The sequence below is a fragment of the Aquarana catesbeiana genome, linkage group LG03 (assembly GCF_042186555.1).
Source record: "Aquarana catesbeiana isolate 2022-GZ linkage group LG03, ASM4218655v1, whole genome shotgun sequence".
In the NCBI taxonomy this organism is placed as follows: domain Eukaryota; kingdom Metazoa; phylum Chordata; class Amphibia; order Anura; family Ranidae; genus Aquarana; species Aquarana catesbeiana.
Window position 1 is genome coordinate 207334401 of NC_133326.1, and position 27495 is coordinate 207361895.

Here is a 27495-nt window from a genome sequence, read left to right on the forward strand (position 1 = left end):
CGTTTGTGCGCAATTTTAAAGCATGTCATGTTTGGTATCCATGTACTTGGCCTAAGATCATCTTTTTTATTTCATCAAACATTTGGGCAATATAGTGTGTTTTAGTGCATTAAAATTTTAAAAAGTGTGTTTTTTCCCCCAAAAATGCGTTTGAAAAATCGCTGCGCAAATACTGTGTGAACAAAAAAATGAAACCACTATTTTAATCTGTAGGGCATTTGCTTTAAAAAAATATATAATGTTTGGGGGTTCAAAGTAATTTTCTTGCAAAAAAAATAATTTTTTCATGTAAACTAAAACTGTCAGAAAGGGCTTTGTCTTCAAGTGGTTAGAAGAGTGGATGATGTGTGACATAAGCTTCTAAATGTTGTGCATAAAATGCTAGGACAGTTCCAAAATGGGGTCATTTGGGGGGGGGGGGTTTGTGCCACCTGGGCATTCCATGGCCTCCGAAACTGTCATAGGCAGTTGAAGAGTGAAATCAAAAATTTACACCCTTAGGAATCCTGAAGGCGGTGATTGGTTTTCGGGGCCCCGTACGCGGCTAGGCTCCCAAAAAGTCCCACACATGTGGTATCCCCATACTCAGGAGAAGCAGCTAAATGTATTTTGGGGTGCAATTCCACATATGCCCATGGCCTGTGTAAGCAATATATCATTTAGTGACAACTTTGTGCAAAAAAAAATGTGTCACTTTCCCGCAACTTGTGTCAAAATATAAAATATTCCATGGACTCAACATGCCTCAAAGCAAATAGCTTGGGGTGTCTACTTTCCAAAATGGGGTCATTTGGGGGGTTTGTGCCATCTGGGCATTTTATGGCCTTCAAAACTGTGATAGGTAGTGAGGAGTAAAATCAAAAATTTACGCCCTTAGAAATCCTGAAGGCAGTGATTGGTTTTCGGGGCCCCGTATGCGGCTAGGCTCCCAAAAAGTCCCACACATGTGGTATCCCTGAACTCAGGAGAAGCAGCTGAATATATTTCGGGGTGCAATTCTACATATGCCCATGGCCTGTGTGAGCAATATATCATTTAGTGACAATTTTTTGTAATTTTTTTTTCTTGTCATTATTCAATCACTTGGGACAAAAAAATTAAAATTCAATGGGCTCAACATGCCTCTCAGCAATTTCCTTGGGGGGTTTGTACTGCCCTGCCTTTTTAGCACCTCAAGAAATGACATCAGCAGTCATAAACTAAAAGCTGTGTAAATTCCAGAAAATGTACCCTAGTTTGTAGACACTAAAACTTTTGCGCAAACCAATAAATATACACTTATTGACATTTTTTTACCAAAGACATGTGGCCGAATACATTTTGGCCTAAATGTATGACTAAAATTGAGTTTATTGGATTTTTTTTATAACAAAAAGTAGAAAATATCATTTTTTTAAAAAATGTTTGGTCTTTTTCCGTTTATAGTGCAAAAAATAAAAACCGCAGAGGTGATCAAATACCATCAAAAGAAAACTCTATTTGTGGGAAGAAAAGGACGCAAATTTTGTTTGAGTACAGTATTGCATGACCGCGCAATTAGCAGTTAAAGCGACGCAGTGCCAAATTGTAAAAAGTGCTCTGGTCAGTAAGGGGGTAAATCCTTCTGGGGCTGAAGTGGTTAAATTTGGTTAAGAAGCCCCCCATTATGTCTGGGAGGCCAACAAGGAGAGACAGATATTCCCATGAGGGGGCCAGCGGTATCTGTGTCCACAGGCAAAGATCAATGTGGCCTGTCCTCAGGCAGTGCACGTTTATCTCTGTTTAATGATGTTGCTCATGCTATCCAGCCACAGCATGCAGAGAAGGTGGTGGACTGGCTTATTAAACCATCCTCATCCTCCTCATCCTCTATGACCCAAGCTGACACTAGTGCGCAGTCCACCGCAGCTGCCAGAGCAGCCTATTTTGCCTCCTTGTCCACAGCTACTCCTGCCATAGCCCCAGCATCGTGCATGGAGGAGTCAGCTGAATTATTTGAACACAGCAACAGCCACTTGCTTCTTGAGGATTGCACAGACATTACATTTTTATATTGGTTCTGAGGTTGAGGAAGGGACTAACATGAGCCTACATAAAGGGGAGAACACTGAAAAACAACAAATTGGCAGTCATGTTCCCCCAGTCGCAGCGTATTGCCAAGTTGGCTCTAGTGATGAAGAGGATGGAGGGGATGATGATGATGAGGTCACTGACGCAACGTGGGAGTCGGATAGAGCAGAGGAGGAAAGTGAGGGGGTGAAACAACCTCAACGAGGCAGGAAGTACTCCAGAGGCAGTCATCATGGAAGAGTAGAGAGCAGCCACTCAATTCCATCAGATTGTTGAACTGTTATCTCCCAGCCCACTTCCCACAGCTTAGCTGTTGCAATTTGCAATCTCTGCCGCAAACAGATCAAGTTTTTCAAAAACACCAGCCATTTGGGTACCACATGCTTGACAAGGCAATTAACCTCTCAACACTCAGCCTGTTGGCAAGAGCGCCTGAAAGCCACACACAAGGGACACAATTCTTCTCCTTCTCACTTCTCACTAAGGATGGTTCCGATGTTCCTAAGTTCGACTCAAACATCGGGTGTTCGTTTTTTCGTAGAACAAACAAACATATGGGGCACTCTTGGCAAGTTCGCCCGCCACAGAGCACCCCATATTGCACTGTGAGATCACAGTGTATTGACGGCTGCTGATTGGCCAAAGCATACACCTGACCTGCATGCTTTGGCCAATCACAGCGCAATGTGCTATGAGAGCCATGATTGGCCAAAGGCTAAGTCCATGCCCCACACTATATAAGGCTGCTGCTTACACGTCGGCCATATATAGTGAATGAAGGGTGATTAGGCAGGTAGTGAAGTGTAGTGTGCAGTCAGTCAGTGTAGTATGTATATCATACAGTTCAAAGTATATAGTGCAGTTAATGTAGTATATATAATACAGTTCAGAGTATATAGTGTAGTCCGTATAGTATATATAATACAGTTCAGAGTATATAGTGCAGTCTGTATAGTATATATATTGCAGTTCAGAGTACATAGTGCAGTCCGTATAGTATAAATAATACAGTTCAGGGTATATAGTGCTATCTGTATAGTATATATAATACAGTTCAGAGTATATATAATACAGTTCAGAGTATATAGTGCAGTTCATATAGTATATATAATACAGTTCAGAGTATATAGTGCAGTCCGTATAGTATATATAATACAGTGCAGAGGATATAGTGCAGTTTGTATAGTATATATATAATACAGTTCAGAGTATATAGTGCAGGTCTGTATAGTATATATAATACAGTTCGGAGTATATAGTGCAGACTCCGTGACTCTTCTTGAATGGCCCAGCCAGAGCCCTGACTTAAACCCAATTGAGCATCTCTGGAGAGACCAAAAAATGGCTGTCAACCAACGTTTACTATCCAACCTGACAGAACTGGAGAGGATCTGCAAGGAGGAATGGCAGAGGATCCCCAAATCCAGGTATGAAAAACTTGTTGCATTAGATCAAAAGGGTGCTTCTACTAAATACTGAGCAAAGGGTCTGAATACTTAGGACCATGTGATATTTCAGTTTTTCTTTTTTTAATAAATCTGCAAAAATGTCTACAATTCTGTGTTTTTCTGTCAATATGGGGTGCTGTGTGTACATTAATGAGGAGAAAAATGAACTTAAATGATTTTAGCAAATGGCTGCAATATAACAAAAAGTGAAAAATTTAAGGGGGTCTGAATACTTTCTGTCCCCACTGTAATAAAATATTATATAATAAAACTTTTTTGAATCAATCACTGTGTCCTAGAAGTGGTCCTTTTGGGAGAACTATATTCTCTCTTTTTTGTTAGAATGTTCTATACCACAATGGCAGGTTCCCAATCACTTTTTCTTTTCACGTAAGGCCATTCCAGCTCTGCATGTGGTCCAGCAAGCATGGTCAGGGACGATATATTTTGTTCACAGCACACTGGGTAATTCTGCTTGCAACTTGATAAGATGCAGGACAGGGCTCAGTGCTGGAGCTTATTTTGCTGCCATGTCTCCATACAGCTGGTGGTGATGATGCGTGATCAGTCAGCTCCACCTCTTCCTCCTCCTCCTTCTCTATGCCCTCCTATGCTGAATTGTCCTACTAACCACCAGTACCCCCTAAGCATTCAAGGAGCTAATCAACGTGTTGGGCTAAAAAATGTCATGCAGTGCTTCAGCTGGTCTGTCCAGGGGACAGGAGCCACACCAGAGCAGAAATTTTTTCAGCTCTGCAGGGAAGGCCCAGAGGTGGTTCACACTGCAGAAGGCTTGAGCCAGGAATGGTGGTGTGCAATAATGGCACTAACCTTCTGTCCATCCTTTGCCCGGCACATGCCCTCAATTTGGTGGTGCAGCATTTCTTAAACAGATACCTAGGGTTGTAAGATCTTCTAAGGCAGGCCAGAAGGGTCTGTAGCCATTTCAGGCAGTCATACACAGCCAGCATTCAGTTGGCAGAAATTCAGCGGGAATTCCACCTGCCTATAAACTGTCTGATTTGTGACATTCCTACCAGCTGGAACTCAACTTTGGTAATGCTGCAGTGGCTGCACATGCAGCAGAGGGCCCTCAACAAGTACCTGTGTGAGCATGGCACAAGGACAGGTTTAGGACAGCTCAGCTTTTTTTTCCTCATGACAGTGGCTGCTGATAAAGAATGCATGCACTGTAATGTCACCATTTAAAGCGGGGTTCCACCCAAATTTTGAACATTATCTCTATGCATTCTCTTCCTTGCCTAGATGCTGACATGCTGTGTAAAAAAATTTAAATCGCCGTAATTACCTTTTATTTTCTAATCTCCTTGGCACTTCCTGGTTTTCCTCCCATGGGAGTAGGCATGTTTCTAGCCTCTCCCAGACCTCCCACAGTCCCCTGGGAGCTAGTCTCAGGCTTCCCAGCATGCATTGTGCAACAGCGTCATCACAACATCTCGGTGAATGCTGGGAGCACAGCCAGGAAATACATGCTTGTGGGCTTCAAATGCCCACAATGAAGATGGAAACCGCCTTCAGTGAATTTTATAAGTTATTCTTTACAACAAAATCGGACACAGGCGGACTTATTACACAGAACATGTGAGTAGATAATCATGAGAAGAAAAGTTTGTGAATAAACTCAAAAAAAAAAAAAAGATAGATAGGTGGACCCCCGCTTTAAGGAGGCGACTAGGATAGTGAGCAGTGACAATGCATGCATTGGTGACACAATCCCTCTTATGTTCCTGCTGGAGCATACTCTGCATGGCATTATGGACAGAGCATTCGAGGCACAGCAGTGGGAGGAAGAGGAGGACTTGCTTTCCTCTCAAGGCATGCTTTATGCAGACACCATTCTTGCGACGCCACAGAACACACAAGAGGAAAGGGAGGAGGAGGATTCTTGCAGTTTTGGAGGCATTGAAGCAAAGGAAGACATGCATCAAACCTTAAAAGATGGGTTTCAGTCCCCAGAAACCTCGGGAGTAGCACGTGGCTGAGAGGAGGCAGTTCCAGATACTGTAACCCTCAGTGACCCCGATGATTCTGCTTCTCATGCCTCCACAAACTTGTGGTGCATGGGCTCCCTTATTCTTCAAAGCCTGAGAATTTGTGACATCAAGAAGGATGATCATAATTGGTTGGCAACCCTCCTTGACCAGGGTAAGTTTTGGAACTCATTCTGCCCTCACAGAGGAAGCACAGAATGAAATATTTTGAGGACACCTTCAGGAGGAGTTTATGTAATGCCTTTCAAGACTGGTAGGTTACAGTCTCATGGAAAAGCTAGTTTTGAGGCTTCTGTTGGTCAAAGGAGGAGTAGTGGAGAAGGGGGCTGCCTCAGTGATGTATTTGAAAAAAAAAATTGTCCTCAGCGCCTTGGGCTTTTCAGCTTCAAAATCCCATTGGCAGTGTCAGCATCATATGGTTGAAGATTATCTAGGGGAGAAAACAGACATTGAGAACTTTCTAGTAGATGATCCACTGGGCTTCTGGGTCATGAGAATAGAGCACTGGCCAGAACTTGCCTGGTGTGCAATTGAGCTGCTGGGCTGCCTTGCATTCAGAGTGCTTTTTGAATGGGCATTATGTGCTACCGGAGGTTTTGTGACAGATAAAAGAGCGGGTCTGTCCACAGACTTCGTTGACTGGCTGACATTTGTCAAATTGAATCAGTCCTAGATTAGCAGCAGCTATCAAGCCCCTGATGCTGGTGTCGCTGATTAAGTGTTATTGGGATCTCAAATTTCTGCAAGACTGTCTAGGCTGCCTAGCTTTGTGGGTGTTGATTTTATCGTGAAGTTACTTTTTGGTATAGGATTCATGGACACAATTAACACCCAAGGACCAATTTTCCTACACCTGTTTGACAGGTGCATCAAATTAATTTTTTACAGCAAGGCCAATTCTTACTTTCATCAAGTGTACCTCTAGGAGGTGACAGGGTGAGGGCACCACCAATACCCAAAGACCAATTTTTCAGCAATTGTGTGAAAGGGGAATCAAATTTCATTTTTTGTACAGCAAGGCCAATTCTTGCTTTGATCAAGAGTACCTCTAGAAGGTTATAGGGTTAAGGCATCACCAACACCAAAAGACCAATTTTTCCGCAACTGTGTTACAGGGGCATCAAATACATTTTTTTTTACAGCATGGCCAATTTTTGCTGTCATCAAGAGTACCTCTAGAAGGTTACAGGGTGAGGGCACCACCAACACCCAAAGACCAATTTTTCAGCAACTGTGTGACAGGTAGGGATGAGCTTCGAGTTCGAGTCGAACTCATGTTCAACTCCAACATCGACTGTTCGCCAGTTCTCCGAACAGCGAATATTTTGGGGTGTTCGCAGCAAATTCGAAAGTCGTGGAACACCCTTTAAAAGTCTATGGGAGAAATCAAAAGTGCTAATTTTAAAGGCTTATATGCAAGTTATTGTCATAAAAAGTGTTTAAGGACCCGGGTCCTGCCCCAGGGAACATGTATCAATGCAAAAAAAAAGTTTTAAAAATGGAAGTTTTTTCGGGAGCAGTGATTTTAATAATGCTTAAAGTGAAACAATAAAAGTGTAATATTCCTTTAAATTTCATACCTGGGAGGTGTCTATAGCATGCCTGTAAAGGGGTGCATGTTTCCCGTGTTTAGAACAGTCTGACAGCAAAATGACATTTCAAAGGAAAAAAAGTCATTTAAAACAACACGCGGCTATTAATGAATTGTCGGTACGACAATACACATAAAAGTTCATTGATAAAAAAAACGGCATGGGATTTTCCCACAAGGGAACCCTGAACCAAAATAAAAAAAAAATGGCGTGGGGGTCCCCCTCAAAATCCATACCAGACCCTTCAGGTCTGGTATGGATTTTAAGGGGAACCCCGCACCAAAATTTTTTTTAAAAATGGCGTGGGGTCCCCCCAAAAATCCATACCAGACCCTTATCTGAGCATGCAACCTGGCAGGCCGCAGGAAAAGAGGGGGGACAAGAGAGCACCCCCCCTCCTGAACCGTACCAAGCCACATGCCCTCAACATTGGGAGGGTGCTTTGAGGTAGCCCCCAAGGCACCTTGTCCCCATGTTGATGAGGACAAGGGCCTCATCCCCACAACCCTTGGCCGGTGGTTGTGGGGATCTGCGGGCGGGGGGCATATCGAAATCTGGAAGCCCCCTTTAACAAGGGGACACCCAGATCCCGCCCCCGTGTGAAATGATAATTGGGTACAGAAGTACCCCTACCATTTCACAAAAAAAGGGTCAAAAATGTTTAGAATGACAAGAGACAGTTTTTGACAACTCCTTTATTTGAAGTCTTCTTCTTTCCATCTTCTTTGGGTCTTCTTCCTTCTTCCTTTGGTTTCTTCCTCCATCTTCTTCTTCCTCTGCTTCTTCCTCCGATCCACTCCTTCTTGCTCCGGTGTTCTCGTCCGGCATCTTCCTCCGCGGCGTCTTCGTCCCCGCTTCGTTCTTGGGCCGCTCCGCATCCATCGGAGGCTCAGGCTGTGTGACTCTTCTTCTGACACTTCTTATATAACGGAGGGCGGGGTCACGCGGTGACCCTGCCCCCCTATGATGCACGGGGACTTCCCTATGGCTTTCCCCATGACGTCAGAGCGGGCAGGGTCACCTGGTTACGTAACCGGGTGACCCTCCATACCAGACCTGAAGGGTCTGGTATGGATTTTGAGGGGGACGCCCAGGCCGTTTTTTTTTTAAATTTTGGCGCGGGGTTTCCCTCAATATCCATAGCAGACCTGAAGGGCCTGGTATGGAATTTTGGGTGACCCCTACGCATTTTTTTTTCTTAATTTTGGTTCGGGGTTCCCCTGTGGGGGAATCCCATGCTGTTTTTATCAATGAACTTTTATGTGTATTGCCGGACCGACAATTCATTATAGCCACAAGTAGTTTTAAATAACTTTTATTCCTTTAGAAATGTCATTTTGCTGTTGGACTGTTCTAAACATGGGAAACATGCGCCCCTTTACAGGCATACTATAGACACCCCCCAGGTACGAAATTCAAAGGAATATTACACTTTTATTGTTTCACTTTAAGCATTATTAAAATCACTGCTCCCGAAAAAATTTCCATTTTTAAAACTTTTTTTTTGCATTGATACATGTTCCCTGGGGCAGGACCCGGGTCCTTAAACACTTTTTATGACAATAACTTGCATATAAGCCTTTAAAATTAGCACTTTTGATTATTCATGTTCGAGTCCAATAGACTTTAACGGTGTTCACGTGTTCAAACAAATTTTTTGCCTGTTCGCTTGTTCTGGTGCAAACCGAACAGGGGGGTGTCCGGCTCATCCCTAGTGACAGGGGAATCAAATTTCATTTTTTGCACAGCAAGGCCAATTCTTGCTTTCACCAAGAGTACCTTTAAAGGGTTACAAGGTGAAGGCACCACCAACACCCAAAGACCGTTTTTTCTGCAACTATGTGACAGGGACATCAAACTTCAATTTTTCACAGCAAGGCCAATTCTTGCTTTCATCAAGAGTACCTCTATAAGGTTACGAGTTTAAGACATCACTAACACCAAAAGACCAATTTTTCCACAACTGTTATTACAGGGGCATCAAATAAAACATTTTTACAGCATGGCCAATTTTTGCTTTCATCAAGTGTACCTCTAGAAGGTTACGGGGTGAAGGCACTACCAACACCCAAAGACCAATTTTTCCGCAACTGTTTGACAGGGGCATCAAATTTAAATTCTTTACAGCAAGGCCAATTCTTGCTTTCATCAAGAGTATCCCTATAGGGTTATGGTGTGAAGGCACCACCAAACATCCAAAGATAGTTTTTTCACAACTGTTTGACTGGGGCATCAAATTTACATTTTTTTATAGCAAGGCGAATTTTTGCTTTCATCAAGAGTACCTCGATAGGGTTTCGGTGTTAAGGCACCACCAACACCCAAAGCCCAATTTTTCCACACCTGTTACTTCTATCCAAAGTCTGTGTAAGATACACCAGACTTTATCTAAAAAAATCTTGGCCTGAGTGTACTATAATTTGGCTTCTTCACATAAGGCTTGTTCACGGTGGTGCAAAACTTTGTTATTTCCATCCAAAGCCTGCCAAAGAGACACCAAAATGTAAACAAAAAATCTTGAATCTTGTTCCGAGTGCATTAAATTGTGGCCTCATCATACAGATTGGCTCCCCAAACCGTTGTTTACAAAAATAACGAAAGCTTGCAATGAAAATCAATTTAAATGTAATTTTTATTTTCTTTATAAATTTCAGTTTTGCTGTAGCAGGGTCTATACACAGTACAATGCACCACTTTCCAGGCAGACTAAGGGGACTCTCCAGGCACTATATTTAAAGGAATGTTTACATTTTTAGTTTCACTTTATGCATCATTAAAATCAATGCTCCTTTAAAAACAATTTTTTTAACAATTTTTTTAATTGGTATATGTCCCCCAGGGCAGTACCCGATCTCCTATACCCTTTTTATGGCCAATAACTTGAATATAAGCCTTCAAAATGGCGACTTTTGATTTTTCAAATTTGGTTACCATAGATTTCAGTGGGGTTTGTGGTTTGGGTCTGAACTTTTGCGAAATGCAAGAGTTTTGGCGCGAACTGAACCAGGGGGTGTCCGGCCCATCTCTACCTGACAGTATTTGAGAAAAATGTCCATCCTGCACTGGGTGCTGCCAGTCCACATTTATATATATGCTACAAGACACTCAAAATGCTCTGTAGAATAGCTGGGATTTTTAGGTGCCAGTAACTTGAATCACAACATGTGTTAAAATTCAATTTATTAATGTATTTCATATTAAAAAAACGAAATAATGAAATTAGAATATATTAAAAAACATGGAGACATTTCATGTTTAATATCCACATTGTGAATTGGTTACAGTTGCTGGTCATGGTGTAGCAATCCGGACATTTTCGCCATTTGATAGGCTTCCTCAGTAGATATGTGCTACCACACCTGGACAAATAGATCAAGTACATGGGTAAATATATTTACAGAAATTACAATATAATGAATTTACATCAATAATAGATTATATATACAGTATATCAACATCCATATTAAAGCGGTTTTCCAGCCTGGGGAAAAAAAATAAAAGTCATATATATTTTAATATAAGGACACTTACCTGTCTATGGATCACGCAATGTCAGCACCCCTGCAATTTTGGGATCAGGTCTCGGGTGTTGCCACCACCTTTCCTTGTCAAAAGAAGTTTATTGAGTATACAATATTATAAAGATACATAAAGTAAGTTTACAAGGATCTATAAAGTAAGCTCATTGTTTTACAGTAGGGTTTATATAGATAACTATCATGAAATTTCAAATATTAAACATTGGGTTCACGTAAACCTAAATTAAAGATATATATAATTTCCTTAGTTACTTTTGTAGGTATTTAAATGATTTATACCTACTATACATATTGTTTACAAGTAGAGTGTATATAGGTCAAATACATTCTGATAATGAGCTTTAATCGTTAGGTGGAGAAAAGGAAAGAGAAAGAAGAAAAAGGGTAGAAAGGTAGAGGTATGGTCCACAAGGTTGTCCCGCTCGTCAGTTTATTATTCTTTTTAGTTCTCTTTGAAGCCTTAGAATGGGTGTCTCTGTAAGTCATGTAATCTGTTACCATGGCAACAGGACAGAGTCATTGAAGTTTGACAGGAACTGTTGTTTTATCCAAGGATGCCAAAGTTTTTCAAATTTTGGAATTTGATTTTGATCGATGGCTACCATCTTAGCATGGGACATTGTATTATTCATTCTGTGAATTGTTTCTGCTAGTACCAATGTAGGAGATTTCCATGCCTTGGCCACTGTTTGTTTTGCAGCCGTTATTAGTTGGATCATAAGTTTGAATTGAGAGAGTGTTAACCATTCCGGTTTTAGATTAAGTAAAGTTATATATGGATCTGGTTGTATTATTTTTTTAAATATTTTAGATGCAATCACGGAGACTTCCTTCCAGAAGGTTTGGATTACTGGGCACGTCCACCATATGTGTAAATGTGTGCCTATTTCTGGGCATCCTCGAAAACAAAGAGCTGAGGTATTAGGTGAATATTTTGCCACTCTAGCGGGTACAAGGTACCAGCGAGTTAGGACTTTATAATTTGTCTCCAGTGCTAAGATGTTGGGTGAAGATGACTTAGATGTGAGCCATATGTTAGACCAGTCCGTGTCTTCTAAAGTTCGTCCCAGGTCCTCCTCCCACCTCTGAACGTAAGAGGGTCTATTAAGATTTGCTACTCCATATAATTGATTATAAAGTGATGAAATTGTACCTTTAGCAAATGGATCTTTTATACAGATTGATTCAAAAATGGATAATTGGGATAATGGTGTATCCCCCTTTAGGAATGGTGTATAGAAATTTTTGATTTGGAGATATCTAAATATCCCAGAGTTTGGTAGATCATATTTTTCTCTAAGCGATGGGAATGAAAGGAATGATTTAGATGCTATGAAGTCATTTAGTGTCTGAATGCCTGATGTTGTCCAAGCTTTAAAAGAATTTGGGTAGATCCATGCTGGATAAAAGGCCGGATTTCTGATAAAAGAAAGGAGAGGATTGTGTGGAGATTGTAACTGATATTTGGTTTTTAGTTTATCCCAGAGAGATAAGAAGTGTTTAGTTATGGGATTATGAATTTTAAAGCGGTCTTTAGGATCAAGCCATAATAAGTTTGATATTAATAGAGGGTCATTTTCTGAAGCCTCTATAAATACCCATAATGGGATTTCCTGTTTTGCATGGTATTTGGACAGACTGGCCAAATGTGCTGCTCTGTAGTAGTTAGTAAAATTAGGGTATCCCAGGCCTCCTTTATTTTTGGGAAGATGTAGTGTGTGTATAGGTATACGTGGTTTAGAAGAGCCCCATATAAACGAAGTTGCTCTTTTTTGTACTATTCTCAAAAAATAGGAAGGAATTGGAATAGGGAGGACTCTGAATAGATAAAGCAATTTGGGTAGAATAGTCATTTTGATTGCATTAATCTTCCCTATCCAGGATAAAGGAAGTTGCGACCATTGTTTTATTAGATTTGTGATCTGTCTTAATACAGGAGGATAATTGGTTGAGAATAAGTCAGAATGAGATGCTGTTAAATGAATTCCAAGATATGGGATTGATTTTTCTGCCCATGTGAATGGGAGTGCAGCCCTAGCCGGGATCAATTCCATGTTTGTGAGTGAAATATTAAGCACTAGGCATTTCTTAGGATTAATCATAAGGCCGGATAGGGCTGCAAATCCATCAAGAGCTGGTATTAAGTTAGGACCAGAGACCTGTGGTGATGATAGAAAAAGTAATATATCGTCTGCAAATATACATAATTTGTGTGTAATACCTCCTACTTCAATGCCAGTTATAGTTTGGTTTGTTCTGATGTATTGGGCCATGGGTTCGAGTATAAGGGCAAATAATAAGGGAGATAATGGGCAACCCTGTCGGGTACCTCTTTCGATATTAAAGGCATCAGATTTGTATCCAGCATATTTTATATAGGCTTTGGGTTTATTATATAATGCTTTGATCCATGTTAAAAAGTGGGGTCCAAAACCCCATTTTTGTAATGAATATTGCATATATTGCCAGGATACTGTGTCAAATGCCCTCTTAATATCGAGAGATAGAAAACATAAAGGGATTTTCTGTTTTTTAGCAATATGTGCCAATAACACTGCCCTGCGTATATTATCGCCTGCCTGTCTATTTGGCATGAAGCCTACTTGATCTCTATGTATTAATTTTCCTATAATGCTATTGAGGCGTTTTGCTATTATTTTTGCTAATAATTTAATATCAAGGTTTAACAGAGAGATAGGCCAATAATTCACACAGGAAGTATCATCAGAAAGGGGTTTTGGGATCATACAAACAATTGCCATTAGTGTTTCTTGCCGAAAAGAATGTCCATCTAGAAGTTTGTTAAAAGTTTCAGTGAGAATGGGAGAGAGTATTTCTGAGAATGTTTTATAGTATAAAGCCGAGTAGCCGTCTGGGCCTGGTCTTTTGTTAAGTTTTAGGTCTTTTATGGCGTTAGCAACTTCATCTATAGTTATAGGCTCATCCAAACTGCTTTTTTGATTCTGAGATAACTCAGGTAAGGTTATTTTTGAGAAGAAGGATTCAGCCTCTGTAGGATTAAATTCATTGTTTGACTTGTATAAAGTTGCGAGATGTGAGTGAAATTTATAGACTATTTTAACTGGATTACAAGTATAAACATTTTTTGATAATTTCAAACGTATTGGTTTGAAAGATTTGTTAGTTAAATTTAATGCCCGAGCCAAATATGTACCTGGTTTGTTTGTATTCATGTAGAAATTGTGTTTGGAGCGTTTGAGGGATTTATCAACTGACTCAGTGAGAAATAGATCGTATTCCAATCTAGATTTTTCCAGATGAGATTTTGTACTCTGAGATGGATTATCTTGGAATGATATGTAGGCTGCATTAAAATTGAGTTCTAGTTTTTTTGCTAGATTTTTGCGTTCCCGTTTAAATAATGCCATTTGTCTTTGTATTGTACCACGCAAGACAGGCTTATGAGCTTCCCACAGTGTTATTGGGGAGATGTCTGTTGTATTATTAATTGATATGTATTCCTTTAAAGCTTGTTCAATGGCCATCTGATGTAGTGGGTGTTTGAGCATTATGTCCGGTAAGTACCACGTTGGGTCATGCGCTTTTGGTATGGCTGAGGCTATAGTAGTGTATACTGCATTATGGTCAGACCACGGAATCGGAATTATATCTGATGCAATAATTTCTGGTATCATTCCTGTTGTTAGAAAAATATGATCTATTCTGGTGAAGGTTTGATGAGGGTGCGAGAAATAAGTGAATTTCTTTTTCATTGGGTTACTTTCACTCCACGTATCTACCAGATTGTATTTGGAAAGAAGTTGAGAAAAAGGTAATCTAGAGGTTATTTTGGATGGTGTAAAAGGTGATTTATCTAGAAATGGGAGGAGGACCTGGTTCGAATCCCCGCACATTGTCACTGTTCCTATTTTGTGTGTATTAATCACTTGTAATATATGTGAGAGGAATGGTGTAGGTTGTTTGTTAGGAGCGTAGTAGGAAATCACCGTGATTGCTGTATCCATTATATAACCCATGAGTATCAGGTTTCTACCTTCTGGGTCTTTAATTTCTGATGATAAGGTGAATGGTGTGGATCGGTGAAATGCAATTAGAGTTCCCCTTTGCTTGGTACAGGCAGAAGCCGTGTAAATTTGTTGATAAAAAGGAGAAATATATTTTGGAGTAGAATCTTTGGTGAAGTGTGTTTCTTGGAGGCATACTATGTGAGCCTTCTTGTTATGGAAAGTACGGAAGGCTTTGGTCCTTTTTTGAGGGACATTTATTCCCTGAACATTCAGGGAAAGTATATTCAGTGGTGCCATGGCAACAGATCAAATAGTTTTGACTTACTTTTTGTTATGCAGAGCTGACTGCGCAGATCAACCTGTGTGGACTGAAGAGATGAAAAGATAGAAAAGAAACCAGTGAATTCTGGAGTAAAGAGTTAACAAAAACACATGAGATTAGATGTTACATTGTATAAATTATTTTTTGCAAGTAATCACAATTTACCCGTAAAAGAGAATAAATATCTCTCTCAGGGGAATAAGTGCCTTCGTCACACTCCCACATAATATGGTTGGGAGAATGAGGAGGGCTAATGGGGATACACGGATCTTCCGCTTACAGCAGAGAAGTGCTGTTTCATTAAATTGGAGTGCAGAATATAGCTTTTGTTGAAATTATTTATTCCAGGGTGGTTGTATATGGTTAGTTTTGCCCTAGGCTAAATAATTCAGTTAGAAAGGTACTGTTAATAACTTTGGTATTGATGAAGATAGTTTGAATTATTTTGGGATTTTAACCCTTTTAGAGTAAACAATTACATATTTTATTCATATGTAACTGTTTAGATATGTTAACTCATAAAATTGAGGTTGTATTACTTCAGATTAGAATAAACAAAAACATAATTCTAGGAGCTAGTTAGGTAATAATATATTTGTTTTAAGAAAAGAAAGAAAAAGTTTCCATTACTTCTGGATTATTGAACATATTTGTCCTAAAAAGTAATAAATCTATTGTTATTACCTGATAATATATAACTGAACAAGAATTTCCTTATTTCACTTATATATTCTAAGGCTATATGAATCAGAAGTAATACGAAATATAACTGGAATGTAACATGATCCCACACAGTGTGTGACTATCAGAATGCAGTTACATTCAGTTATAAATACAGGTTTTTTATAGAGAACCATCTCTTAGTATAATAAATGAAGAGATATCAGGAATTAGGATGTCAGTCCGTTGAATCTTCTTGGTCCATGGATGATGTGGCATAACGGCCTCTTTTGTGAGAATGATGATTCCCATTTTTTTCTGAAATTTTCTGATTGCTGCCTGAAGGTGAAGATGATGCCATTCTTCTGCGTGTGGGAGAGTTGCTGCTTGTGGGTTCTGTCAGATTTAATTTTAAAAGGGTCTGTTGTAGTTCATCTGCTGATCTGCTTCTGTAAATTGTACCTTGGTAGTTAAATCTGACTGAAAAGGGGAAGCCCCATTGATACATAATGTTGTGGCGTTGCAGTTTCATTAGTTGGGGTTTCATGGATCGTCTTTTAGTAATAGTAAGTTGGGATAGGTCAGCAAAAATTTGATAATTGTGTCCTTGAAAATTAAGTTCCTTTTTTTCTCTTGCAGCAATTAGTATTTGTTCTTTCGTTCTGTAATGATGAAATTTTGTGATTATATCACGTGGGGGTCCATCTTTCTTTTTGGCTGTGAGGGCTCTGTGTACTCTGTCCAGTTCTAAACGTTCAATAGGGATTTCTGGCTTTAGTTCTTGTAATAGAGCAGTAATAGTAGATTGCAGGTCTGTCACAGTTTCAGGTATTCCCCTTATGCGCAAGTTTGAACGTCTGGCTCTATTTTCGTAATCTTCGAGCTTAGTTTGAAGTATTAAATTCTCTTCTTTTAATTGTTCCAATTCTGTTATATTTTCTTGGGTTGTAATTTCAATTTCATCCATTTTTATTTCTAAGGCTGCGGTGCGGTTTCCCAGCTCTCTTATTTCTTTGGTTAGGCTTTTTGTTATTTGGTCTGAGGTTTGTTTTAAAGCCTTATGAAGCATCTTTTCAAATTGTAATATTACTGGGGATGCTGAGGAGGCTTGTGGAGAAGTTTGTGAGAGGATTTGTTCTGTATCTGACTCAAATGGAGAGTCTTGCTGTGACATTTTCTGTCTGTAAGAGCGCCCTGATGCTGTATCTTGTGAGGTGACTGGAGCTGCTTTAGTTGCAGTGAGTGCATGTGAGCTCTTTGTGAGGTGATTTTTATTTCTGCCACGGTTTCCTCCCAGTACCATATTTCCTGCCCAAACTTTCACAGTTTGTTCCCTGGGGCAAAAAGGTTCAAATGGATACCTTTTGAGCCTGCAGGCTCCTCTTTGTCCTTCTCTTCTCTCCTCAGCGGTGTGGAGCTCTAACAATGCATGTCTGCTCTGCTAGGCTCCGCCCATCTCCCCCATGCCACCACCTTTCATGATAAGGGAAATCGGCAGTGAAGCCTTTCAACTTCACAGCCAATTCCTTACTGTGTATGCATGAAGCGCGCTGCGCTTTCTAACTGGCCCAGCAGTGGAGGAAGGAGGAGGGGGCCTGTACTTCCGAAGGGACGGTGCCGTGGAGCAGTCTCCCAGAAGTGGGAACAGGTACCTGTCAAAAACGTTCCCGTGCATGTTCCCCCCTCCCCCCAGAAAGGTGTCAAATGTGGCACCAGAGGTGGGGGGGGAAGCAGATCAGCGGAGCTTCCTCTTTTAGGTGGAACTCCACTTTAATATGAAGATTTACAATGTCAGCAAAGTTCAACATATAATTGTGCCAAAATAAACAAGGTAAACATAGTAAATATAATAAACATAAAGGTTGACAAAGGTCATCTTACCAATGTTCACATATAGTTGTATCAACACTGATGATTTTTCAAACAAAAGAGTTAAAATCCAAACTCATCAAAATAAGGGATGAGCTGGACATTGATAGCGGTTTTAATGAGAGGGCTTAGAAAGCAAGGGGGTTGTGGGACTTTAAATGAGGTGCATGATAACATGCACCTATATCCCTAAATCAGAAATAAGAAAGGGGTATTTGGGACTTTGAGTGAGGCACAAGACACGTGGTAGGAGAAATTGTAAAAATTGTTTAACAGGCATATAAACAAAGCATTGAACATGAGTATTTTTATCTATATACACAAGATGATGCCATCTCTCCTCAATCCTCCATGCTTAGCGTGATGCTGGGAGAAGCCCGGGGAGTGTTGGGTGTTATTTATACCTCCTTGGGAGTTTTGTTCACACTCTGACTTTCTCCTCACACATGCACATCATGTGCCAGAGCACATCTCTGAGCAATGTCACCAGGTAACTATGCCTGCGATTTCCTCTTTATCGCAATTATCACACTCCTTTTTGATTTTCCTCTCCCTTCCCCTCTTTGGGAAACTGCATGATCTTCATGCGATTTTTCACCTTTTTATTCTCTTTTCTCTTTTGTGGTATATAGTTTCTTTCACTTTGTATCCACTGCACTTTTCACTTTTCCAGGCAACAATGGGTGATGGCTTCTTATCCATGATTATGATTATGTATGGGAGGAGCCCAGGGAGTGTTGGGTGTTACTTATACCCCCACTGGGAGTCTTGTTCACACTCTGGCTTTTCTCCTTGACATGCACATCATGTCTCAAAGCATGTCATTGCATATGTGCAATATCACCAGGTAACTATCCCTGTGATTTCCTTCTCTTTATCACTCAGACTGCATACCTCTTTGTTTTTCTTCACCCTTTCCTCTTTGGGGCATTGCATGATTTTCATGCGATTTTTCACTTTTTATTGTCTTTTATTGTCTTATTATAGTCTTTTTCTTCATCTTCTTTTTTTTTTCTTTTCTTTTCTCTTCATGATATATGATTCTCTTCACTTTGTATCTACTACGCTTTTCACTTTTTCAGGCAATAATGGGTGTTGGCTTATAGTTCATGAATACTGTATGTATATACTGGTACTATTCACACATATTGGTCCAATAGCATTTACTTTACAGACATATCTGAATTTTTTCACCTTTGGAGGGTTTGGAGGGTGCTGCTTTGGTGTGTCGGTGAGTGGCTTCCTCCTTGGGTTCAGTCCCTCAGCTCCCGGGATAGACTTGCCTCGCAGATCCTGACTTGGAACACTACTTATTTAGAACTATTTATATGTAAGTATTGCAGGGAGATACACATCTTGTTTGCCCTTGCCCCTACCTTCTTTCTCACTATCTGGGCAAAACATTAGATCCTATTTGGTAACTTTTTTTTTCAGATACGCTATGCGTTTGCTCCTGATGAGTGGCAACTGGCCACAAAATGTGTCAAACCAATCAATGTGATCATGTTCCCAACACATAGCATGACCCCAACTGTGATTAATTTGCATCCTATAACCCATTTGTATCCATTACTCAATAAGCAATGGCTTTTTATACTAGTTACTTCCATGGAATGATATGCGATGTCAGATGCGTGCATGTACATACATGAATTCTTCTTTTTTGTATGCCAGCGTCTTGTGTATATAGATAAAAATGCTCATGTGCAATGCTTTGTTTATATATGTCTATTAAGCAATTTTTACAATTTCGCCGACCACGTGTCTTGTGCCTCACTCAAAGTCCCAAAAAACCCTTTCTTAATGAGAGGGCTTAACCATGCGATTAACATGTATTTTTTTTTCTTGCTTTATTCCTTAGCATATGAAATTACAAGCCCCAATATTCCCTTTGGAACCACTGGATCTGGTTTTTAGACTGAGGGTCACTTTCAAGCTTTTGCCTATTTGCCGTATGCTTTTGCGCTGAATTAAAGCCCCTTGCTTACTTTAATTGCCCCTCCCGCGGCCAATCTCACTACAGCTCCCTCTCGGTCCATGGGGATGGATACTTTCCCCTCCCTTTGCTGAGTTTGAATTTTAACTCTTTTGTTTGAAAAATCATTGTGGATTAGTGTTGGTACAACTACATGTGAACATTGGTAAGATGCCCATCCCTGGTTGGGATTTTGCTACACCATGACAAGCAAATGTAACCAATTCACACTGTGAATATCAAAAATGAAATGTCTCCATGTTTTTTAAATATATTCTTACTTTCCTTATTTTGTTTTTTTATATTAAATACATGAATAAATATATTTAATTGTAACATGTTGTGTTCACCTTTTTTCTTTTTTTTTTCTTTTAAATTTTTCTAAATTCCAGCTCCCCTATGTACCAATATAGCATTCATGTACTTTTTTTGCAAAAATATCAACGCCTTCTAAAAAATCTAAAGACACGTACCTTACTCTTCTACATCCATGTTTCCAAACGTATCTATTGCTTCTGTCTTACTTCCTTACAGACTTTAGGTCATGACACAGGAAGGAGTTGACCAGCTGACCTCATTAGCACACATCCTGCCTCATCCACCCACCCACTCTCAACTGCATGTTTTATAAATGAGATGCAATCAATCAGTGATCACCCTTCTCACTAAATACACAATATACAATCAGATTGCATAGTGTACGGCCATCTTTATACAAGTATCTAGAAGGCAGTGGACAGAAACACTCAGCTGTCAAACCTCATTCACATCTCTGCATAGTGGGAACTCGCATTCTCACATGCTTCAGAACTTTTTTTTGGAGTGGAGCTTGGTGCGTTTTTTACTACGATTTTTGGTGCAGCGCATTTCTGAAATGTAAGGAAACACACAGATGTGAATGGAGCCTCATTGTTCTTGTAGTAATGCACCAATTTCACTTTCAGGCCCCATTCACATCTAGCATAGTGGGAGCGAATGTTTTGTGGCTCCTTTTTCCTGTAACACACATAGGGCAGCCCGTTGATTTAAATGTGCTGTGCTATATGTGACTTATGGGATATTTTGGCATTTTGTGGGTTGCGTGTTTTTTATTGTGCGTTTTGCGGCATTTGCCACTCATTTTTTCACATGGCAAAATGTGTGTTTGTTTCTGTGTTTGGTGTGTGGTTAACAATTAAAGGAACTGAAAGCGCAACTAGTAATTTTAGGTGTATAAAGGTGGTCATACACTATACAATCTGATTTTACAATCTCCTAGATTTACCAAATTTATATAATAGGAGGAAACACCTTTCTAGCCAATCACTCTATATCCAATCAGGCATGCCCTTGCGCTACATAATTGATGGCAGATCTAAAGGAGATTATTACCAGCAAGCATCCACGGTGGCCAAGCTCTTAGTGGAGAAGTTCTTTGTGCACTATGGCCTGCCCCATTGTATCCACTTTGATCAAGGGAGAGATTTTGAGAGCAGCCTCATCAAGAGACTTTTAGACCTATTAGGCATTAAGAAGTCCATAACCACCCGGTACCATCCTCAAGGGGATCCTCAGCCAGAGAGATTCAACTGAAACCTCTTGGATATGCTTGGGACTCTGACTTCAGAACAAAAGCAGCACTCAAGCAAGCATATAGCTCCTATTGTGCATGCTTATAACAGCACCGCAAATGATGCCACAGGGTACTCTCCCTATCGTCTGAGTTTGGACGGGAGGCCTGGCTGCCAGTAGACTTGGCCTTTGGCATGTCCTCGAACCATACCACAGCAACCTCTCACAGAGGGTATGTGGACCGCTTACAAAAAATTCTGAAGACCACCTATGACAAGGCCCAAGCTGCCCAGAGGAACAAAAGAAACTTTGACTTACAACTGGGTGACAAGGTACTACTGAGAAAGTTGGCTGATCGCTGGAAGTCGCAGCCCTATGTCATTTGCAAACATTTGCCAGGACTCCCAATGTACCAAATCCTGCCAGAAGGGAACACAGGCCTGCTGAAGACTTGGCACTGCAACCATCCATTGCCTCTGTCAGAAGCAATTCATTTGCCACCACAGCCAGATTCACAGTCCACACCCATGGCCTCTCTGAGATCCCGAACAGTAACTAGATCTCAATCTGTGCCCTTTACTGAAGAGGATGAGAATAGCGAGAATGAAGAAATTGGAATGGATTGGCTGTGGCCGTCTCAAATGCCAGAGCCTACCTCCCCCCTCATCTCCTCCCAAAGTGACAGACAACGGGATTCTTAGGCCAAAGGCTTCTGAGTTTGTGCCTCAAAGTCCACCTTCTGAAGGGTTGCAAGACCCTCAATCTCCCTTGATAACAGCAGACCACGAAGACTTCCCATCCTTCAGTGAAGAGGAAGCTGAGGCTGATATGCAGGAACAAGTGTAAAGAGATATCTGCACTTAGTACAAAACATAGCCAGCAGCTAAGTACTATAATCCAGATATCAGGCACAAAGAAAAATGTTTAAATAAAAGTGCAGCGCTAGGACAAAAAGTGCAATTCATGAGAGTCACACAACACATGTGATGTGCATACATCCAAAAATGGTATAATAAAGTGCAATTGTGCAATAATTGATACAGTTTGAAATGAAATAAATCATAACATATATGCAATGTAGTATCACAAGTGCAAAGAAAAAGAAAAGTTCATATGCAGCTGATTTTCATCAGAAGGAGTCCCATGAAGAGGGGGTGTATTGAAAATGATCCTAAAATGCTTGGCAGCATGATACCCATCACCACAAATAAAATGAAGGCTTACCAGAAAGCCAGCAACCCCCCTTGTTCAGGGAGGTCACAAAGTGCTTTGTTGGATCTGTGATCCACAGAAAAGATGTCCTGACGTCTTTCCCCTCAGAAGATACACACCATGAACTTCACAGTTGAGCGTGGTGTTTTAGAAAAGCCTTAGAGCTGGAGTATATAGACAAAAAAACTCCACATAGTGTAGTATTGTCTCCTCTTTGCAGTTTATTAGCAGCAGTGCATATACACAGGATAACAAAAGTTCAAGCTGAGAACATGTTTGAATCCAAACAATCCAAACACTTCCTTAAAACGTCCTTAAAATTCAGACAGCGATCACATATGTGCAGTAGCATGTGTATGTGTCCGTCCCGATGATCGTTTTGTCATAAAGGACATCATCAGGGGTGATATACGGGGAGAAGAAAAAGCTGTGGATGAAGCAGAGACAAGTGTGCCTGTAACTCCAGAGCCTAAAGAACAGAGAGCGAAGAGCTATTCACCCACCTAAGAAACTGACCTATGATACTCTGGGTGAAAGCTCTGAGGAAGCTGTTTTCACTTCAAAAAGGACTCTTGAGGCGCCTGGTTTTTGCACCACAGATTTGGTGGAGGACAACCCCAACCCACCCACTGGCACATCTAGCTGGGCCACACCAATTCAGGTGACTGGTAGGCAGGACAACTTCCCCTCCTATGCTAATTGGTGGGAAGTTCCCCTGCCAGGTTCTTATGCAAATGCAAACTGCTTGTTTTCCTGTTTACACCAACATACCTTTCCCTCTGCTTGTATATACAAAGCATGTAACAGGTCATAGACTCTTTACTTCCTTAGGAGGACCAATGGTTCTTTGGTGGGGGGAGTGTGTAGCAGGTATTGCAGCCAAAGACTTACATTAACACAGATGGGCTGGCAGGGAAAAGTTTGGCATGTCTGCAGCTGTGGGGAGTTTCTTCCCCCTCCTCCATTTTCTCTTCACTGACTGCATGTACACAGGCTTTCCAGCCTGAAAGAGGAAGAGGGCTGCCTGTCAGTTCTTGATTGGGTTTTTCACCCCCTCCCTCTCCTCTCACACACACACAGGCTATTCTGTTCCTCTCCTGTGTTCCTATTGGTAGGAGGAAGAAAGACAATTAAAGGAGCAGTTACAGGAACCAATCAATGGGGCTTTAGCAAACAGCAGCTGAAAAGGAGTCTGGAATATGAAGAGCACCATCCTGTTATGGTGTGAGGGGACTGTGGCCTACCAAGGGGCACACAGCCTACAGCTTGAGCCCAGAGGGTCAGAAAGCCACCTGCTTCCAGAAGGACACTCTGCAGCAACGCTGAATGTCGCAGAATCGGCCAGTTCACTGGGTCAGCAGACTGAAAGCCATCACGAAACACCTGCAGCCAGGAGAATCATTTGACCGCTCCTTGGAGGACTGCTGAATGTGTACAGAATTGGTGAGGGGGCTTTGCCCAGGAATCCTATTGCCTTCCATAAACACCACACTTGAACATTGTGCACAGACACCTGTTATCTGGATTACATAGAGGAGTGCTATATCACAGCACCAACTATTTTATGTTGCTCCTCATCACTCTCTCACATTGAGGGACCCTTGTTCATAGAGCTCCAATGTGACGGTGAAGATATAGCAATGCCTTGCTTTTAGAATATTATTGTTGTTACCCTTAAAGGGGACACATCACTAGTGTTTATATTACCCCATTGCGCATTAGTATTAAAAGTACTATAGGCTGTCCTGGGGTTCCCCTTTAGCCATAGCATTCTATAGAAATCAATAGCTTGCATGGGGAGTCCATTTAATCTGTGTACATTGATATTATTCTCTTAATGTTGCAAAGTGTTATTGACTGTTTTGAGAACTATTTCAACCGTGTCTTGGATGTTTATCCATGACTTGGCTGACCAATATCCTTTTAAGTCTTTTCTCTTGACTAAGTAAATTTGAAAGAGTTTAAACAGTTTGAACTATGTCTGTGTCATTACTGTGTTATTCCATTAGTCACATTGCTAGGGGGGAATGGGACAAATTTATATTGCAAAGGGAAACTTTGTGGATTGAGCGCCTGAACGCTACCAAAACACTAGGACTCAATGAATCCCAATCATATAGACCATTCCTCTAAATATGATATCTTCTAAAAATAAAAAAAAAACCCTCAGATAGAACCACAGGCACATATATAACATAAAAACATCTTAATGAAGAAGTTCATATCTCCAGATATATTGTCCTACAAACCTCTAGGTCCAAGATCAACCTAATTGCTAGCCTTTCTTGATTGTTTTTATTTTTCACTTCAATATTGATAATGACCAAATATATGATTTCTCTATGTAGAAATTGTTTTACAAATGAAGACTACAATGTTTGATTTTTCTTTCCTCGTTATATGTAATATGTGAAATCTTATATGTTTTTCTTTTCTCCCTTTGTGATCTGTTTTCATAGTGACACCCCCTGGTTGCAGTCTCCCTGGTGAACTATGTGGGTTTTGCCCAGTTGTATTTGACTGTACAGCGCCGCACATCCGTTCTGTTTCTCTGACCGGATGTGCGCCGATTGACGGGGACACGGGGATCTGCCAGGTCCCCTTCAGTCCCCGCCTCTGCTGCTGCGCTATTGGTTGGGCGCCACCGTCTTGCTGCATCTGGCCGGGCACACATGCAGTGGGGGAATTCTTTCTCCTGCTATTTTTTGCGTCGTTCGGCCGCTGCGTAAGTGCGGCGTCACGCCCGACGCATACGCAGCAGCCATCAGTCGGGCCGGAAGACGGTATGCTATTCTGAGCTGCGTCTTCTGGTGGGGGAGCATATTTAGGCGTGCACCGTGACCCCACACACTTAGTGGATGCTACCCCGCTCACAGGCCAACCCATATCTGAACAAATACAGATAATTCACTCATAGCCGAAAAGCTGACACAACACAGAGCTATATATTTTTTACACTTTAACCTATCTGACTGTTTGTCATTATTTTTATATCAGAACTGCAAGCGGTTAAATTACCATGACTGCTTATGGCTATTGAATGCTTCAAAACATGAATGGTCCGAGGCCGTTTGTCAGGTCCTATATACATGTGCACCACTTTAACTATGCAATGAACTGAACATCTACGTGACCACCCATACAGGTGTACTTGCAATCGCTTTGTTTAATTATAGATGGTAAATTACCCTTAAAAAACTTGTGTAAATAAATTATATTTAAGCTTATACACCCAAATGATTACTTGCAGGTTCTAATCTTGCCTCCATTTCCATTGTGTTATAGAACATTATGGATCTATACCTGTAGCATTGGGTTTTTTATAATCTTTGATGGAGGTAGTATGAGGATAGGTATAAATATTACACCTTAAATTGATAGCTATCTATATGACATAATAAGATCTTCGCCATTTATTTTATTTTACATTTTTTAATGGTTGCATTATAGCCCGAGTGGGGTAATGTATAAAAGGACAGTCCATCATTGCATATACTATTACCTTTGGGACATGTATATGGGGGTGTTAACCCCTGAGGATATACGTATACCACATTAGTTGTTTATTATCTATTTTTTCCAAATTGTTCCACATAGTTGTGTGGGTATCGGTTGCATAGCCTGAACAACCTCCCCAATCACTGGGTTGTACCACTGGCACCCGGGAGACCGATTCTCCTTTATGGGGGACCTCCTGGGATCACCACGGGGAGTTAAGAGTTTAGAGTATACATTTTGTAAAAATTGACTTTGTGATATACAATATATATAGGTATACTGTTAAAGATCTTCTCCTTCTTATATGTATATTTAACAGAACTACCTCTAGCTCCTGAGGAAGCATTTCACAACGCGAAACATGTTGAGCACGGGTTCATAAGTACATAAAGAACATCAACAAGTGGACTATCAGACCTGTAATCCAAACCCATCCACGCCTCTACAGTCACAAAGTTCACGTGTTGGGGAAGGTTTCTCTTCTCTCTAAAATTAAATGCTACACTGTACACGTTATGTATAGGGTTAGAGATGATACAGGCATCCACTTGATATGTTCGTAACATTGCTTTTCCATGTATGATGTATTGTTTTTAAAGCGGAGTTCCACACAAAAATGGAACTTCCGCTTTTCGGAAACCCCCCCTCCGGTGTCACATTTGGCACCTTTCAGGGGGGAGGGGGGTGCAGATACCTGTCTAAGACAGGTATTTGCACCCACTTCTGGCATAGACTCCCATGGGAGTCTATGCCTCTTCCCGTCCCCACCGCGCTGTCTGCTGGGAACACACAGCTCCCAGCAGAGAGCGGGGACCACTTGGGACGCACAGCGTGACTCGCGCATGCGCAGTAGGGAACCGGGAAGTGAAGCCGCTTCACTTCCTGATTCCCTCACCCAGGATGGCGGCGGCAGCTGCGAGAACCGAGCGGGTTCTCAGCGTCCCCTGCCGACATCACAGGACCCCGGGACAGGTAAGTGGCCATGTATTAAAAGTCAGCAGCTGCAGTATTTGTAGCTGCTGGCTTTTAATATTTTTTTTTTTTGGCGGTGTGGGTGAACCCCTGCTTTAAAGTATAATGTATAACTTTGTAATTTTAAGTCAATAAAATTTAGAATACAATTTCTACTTTTTCATAGTATCACTATCTATGTGCCCTTAAAGTCCCATCTTTTTGTAGTTTTCCAATTCACACATATATTTATAGGGACGTTGGCACATTGTTTATTAGTACCTACAGTGTCACCCTGTTCTAAGGTACTCATTGAACTAGGAATCCCTTTTTTGCACATTCCTAGGTGTGCCAGAGGGGCTTCTTTGGGGTTGATAGCCAGGGTAATGGACTGAACAAACAAAAGCAGCTCCTTCGGGGGTATCACTACATGTAAAAACAAAAACACCCCAATGTTTATTGCAAAAGATCCAGGGTACTCACATGTATACAATAAAAAATGAGCAGTTCATGTACAACACTTCAGTGGTTCCTAGCCAGCAAAATGGGTGTGTTCTGCGTGTGCAGCAATGTGGTATGCCCAGATTCCACCCAACGCATTTTGTCTAATCAGACGTCATCAGGAAGCGGACACCTCAACCACACCATTATTGGCCCTGTACAGACAAGTGACATCTGACCCAGAACTGACCACCAAGAAAACCAGGAAAGAGAAGACCAAAAAGAGCAGACAAAAATCTGCTTATTTCCTGAGGCTAATTTCTAAGAACTGGGCCAAAATAGTAAGCTGGTTTAATAAAAAGGATTGAGATTAGATTGCCTTCTCGA